At 44.7% G+C, this 3,729-nt stretch overlaps 1 pseudogene; it reads left to right on the top strand.

Annotated features, from left to right (window-relative positions):
* The first annotated feature begins 1,366 nt into the window (after window positions 1–1,366).
* LOC106827541 (syntenin-1 pseudogene) lies at window positions 1,367–2,647 on the top strand (annotated as a pseudogene).
* Window positions 2,648–3,729: the final 1,082 nt, after the last annotated feature.

Raw genomic sequence — 3,729 nt, 5'->3', positions numbered from 1 at the left:
CTTGTGGGATTATGGGGGAATATATGTTGCCATGACAGGCATCAGCAAGGGTGAGGAGGGGGGGACCTGGGCAGGACTGGCCATGCAGAAAACAGGGTGGGGTGGGTCAGGGGAACTGGGCGTAGGGTCCCAGGTGGAGAAAGATGTATGAGGGAGGCAAAGGCAGGAGAGAGCCTGCCAGAGGTCCCACAGGGTAGCAGGGAAACCCAAGCCCACCGCTTGCTGGGCTATGCCACCTGGAGATCAGGTTCCAGACCGCCAGTCACCCGCCAGTTGGCCCTCCTTCCCTGGGTTCAGAAACATGTTGGGCGTGTGTGAGCTGGGAGGCAGGAGGGTGCCTTGCATGCAGATACTTCCAGAGGGGAACAAGCAGGCACTCCACCTAGGGACTTATGCGACCTCCCCTCCTCCTGGACCCCAGACACTTCTCTGTCCCTGGGGTCCTGGGCCCTGCCTAGTGACATCTTAAGAGGTTCTCAGCATCCAGCAAGTCTCTCTGTCTCTCTGAACCTAAATGTTCTCGTCTGACCAATGGAGACTCCTCCAGCCAGGGCTGTGGGTTAAATGCAGCAGACTTGATGGTAGGCGTGTGGGTGACTCCTCCTCTACACTGAGCATGGTCTCGATGCCTGCCAGCTCTTAACTCATCTGTCTAATCCTCATGACCCCCTTGGGAAGCAGCAACTGTTATTAGACATTTGACAGGTGGGGAGCTGAAGGCACAAGGAGGTTATGCAGCCTGTCTGAGGTCACAGACTAGTAGGTGGTGGCGCTGGAATTCCAACTCCAGTTGCTGGCTCCAGTGTACTTGGGCTGGCCCTGAGTAAGGGCCCACATCCACCTCTCCCTCCTGATCTCCCTCAGCAGATCCCCCACATCTTCTGTTGAGGCCATAGATATCCTGAGGAGCAAGGCAGAGGACACTGGAGGCAGAGATACCACTGAAGATTCCAGGCAAAAGGTGGCTACAGGCAAGACATGTCGGTGGACAGCAGAAAGCACCAAGGCTAACGAGGGAGGTGCTGCCAGTCTCCTGAAAAGGCAACTAAAGGTAGAGGAAAGACACAGCTTGAGTGACACGACCATCAACTCCATCTTCTCCTCATGAAATGCCTTCAGAATGAGCCAGGTCTTCTTTAGCCCAGAGAACCAGGAAGTAGAAGTGCGGCGTCCAGGTCTGAAGGGCGGGGAGCGAGTTTTGCTGTATTGGATGCCACGTCTTTTTGGTTCACGTGCTTTCAATTAGTCTCTCTGATCTTATGGAACACTCTTTATACATACAATTCATGTCGTCAAAAATCAATGTGGCTGGAGTGACCGAGGCGGCGGCGAGTGGATCCCAGCGGCCTAGAAAAATCCTGCAAAAATGTCTCTGTACCCATCTCTTGAAGACCTGAAGGTAGACAAAGTAATTCAGGCTCAACTGCCTATTCTGCAAACCCTGCCAACCCAGCAGTTTTGTCTGAAGCTTCTGCTCCTCCCATCTCTCAAGATGGAAATCTCTATCCTAAGCTGTATCTGGAGCTCTCTCAGTACATGGGCCTGAGTTTAAATGATGAAGAAATATGTGCAAATATGGCCATGGTCCCTGGAGCACCAATTCAGGGACAATTGGTAGCAAGACCTTCCAGTAAGAACTATATGGTGGCTCCTGTAACTGGCAATGATGTTGGGATTCGTAGAGCAGAAATTAAGCAAGGGATTCGTGAAGTCATCCTGTGTAAGGATCAAGATGGAAAAACTGGGCTCAGGCTTAAAGCAAGAGACAACGGAATATTTGTGCAGCTAGCCCAGGCAAATTCTCCAGCCTTGCTGGTTGGCCTGAGGTTTGGGGACCAAGTACTCCAGATCAACGGGGAAAACTGTGCAGGCTGGAGCTCTGATAAATCGCACAAGGTGCTCAAACAGGATTTTGGAGAGAAGATTACTATGGCTATTCGTGACAGGCCCTTCGAATGAACAATTACCATGCATAAGGATAGTACTGGACATGTTGGTTTTATCTTTAAAAATGGAAAAATAACATCCATAGTGAAAGATAGTTCTGCAGCCAGAAATGGTCTCCTCGCAGAACATAACATCTGTGAGATCAATGGACAGAATGTCATTGGGCTGAAGGACTCTCAAATTGCAGGCATACTGTCAACATCTGAGACTGTGGTTACTATTACAATCATGCCTGCTTTTATCTTTGAACATATTATTAAACGGATGGCACCAAGCATTATGAAAAGCCTGATAGATCACACCATTCCTGAGGTTTAAAAGTCATGGCACAACGGAAACTTCGCTGAACTTCTCCAGTTTACTTCTTTGGCAACTTAACTTTATATTATGCACATGAAGCTTTCTAGGAGCCAGAGAGCATATGCTGCATGAGGACCTTTCTGTCTTACATCATGGCTGGGAGTCTTACTGTTTGATCTGATACCTTGTTCAAACTTCAAGATAGTTGTATAGCCTTATCCTGGTTTTACAAATGTGAAACTTCGAAAACATTTACTGACTTTCATAGAATAGTTTCTCTACTGGAAACCTGATGCTTTTACAAGCCATTATGATTAGGATGACTGATACAGGCTTAGCTTTGTGTTAGAACCAGTTACCTTTATCCTAGAAATCAAGTAGTGCTGTTTAATTACTTTAGTTCTATGGGATATTTGCATTTTTACTCTGTTTACCATAGCACATTTAGAATGATTGCTTTCGATAGTTTTTTTTTCTTTTAGTTCTGTGTGTTTGTGTGTGTGTGTGTGTGTGTGTGTGTGTGTAAAACACCAAGTAAGTAACACTGGTTTCATTCCATTGTAAGCATTAGACAGTGTATGTAGGTTGCAAGAGATTGTGTAGATTACCACTAAATTTTAACGACGTTCACTCAATATGCTTAGACTGTTGCCTTAACTATGCTAAGAATCTAGAATAAAAGCCAAAATGTAACTACTGCTGCCTTTCTGAAACCCACCATGCAGTTCTCTATTAACTGAAATGTTCAGCAGCCCAGAGCAGTTAACTGGGAGATACTGAGCTATAGCATAGCTGCTTAGCTGCATTTGAGATTTTCTAGTCATTGTGTAATGGAAACTTCTTTCTTCTAAAAGTTACTGGTATCACTTTCTGAGAAATGAATCACTATATATTTAATGTAAAAATTCATATAGGAAATAGGACAAACTTCTGACTCCCTTCTTTCATTTTTAGATTAAGTGGGATAATACCTAATTTGGGCATTTTACTCTTAGCATTATGTAACCTTGCTTCTTTGGCATGGTCATAGAATGTTTCCCTGGTAATTTGTTCCATGTCCTGACTCCTCCCTGCAAACAAAATGGCAGTGACACTTCACCTCATTTTTTTCTTCTTTTTGATTTATGTCTATTCTATTTTAATTAAATATGTATAAATAAAGTTAAAAAAAATCAATGTGCCTGAAAGTATTGAACTCTTTTAAAACAAAGTCAATGTTTCTCAAAATGACTTTAGTCTTCCCAAAGGATAAATGGTCATTTTTTCTTAAAGGTCACTTTATGCCCACTAATAGCATATCAGTCAGATGTAACATATCATCCAAACGGGACACTTTGAGAGTGAACAGAGGCTCTGTTAATGACACGAGGATGACAGACACAAACTGGGGCAACCTGGTCAGATAGACGTGAAAAAGTGCAACACATCACCCAGATGTTTCCCAGACAAAGAGACACTGGCCTCTTGTGGAGTGACATACAT

This window comes from Equus asinus, chromosome 4 (assembly GCF_041296235.1).
Source record: "Equus asinus isolate D_3611 breed Donkey chromosome 4, EquAss-T2T_v2, whole genome shotgun sequence".
Taxonomy (NCBI): domain Eukaryota; kingdom Metazoa; phylum Chordata; class Mammalia; order Perissodactyla; family Equidae; genus Equus; species Equus asinus.
Note: the sequence above shows the minus strand (reverse complement) of the source record. Positions and strands in the feature narration are given on the sequence as shown.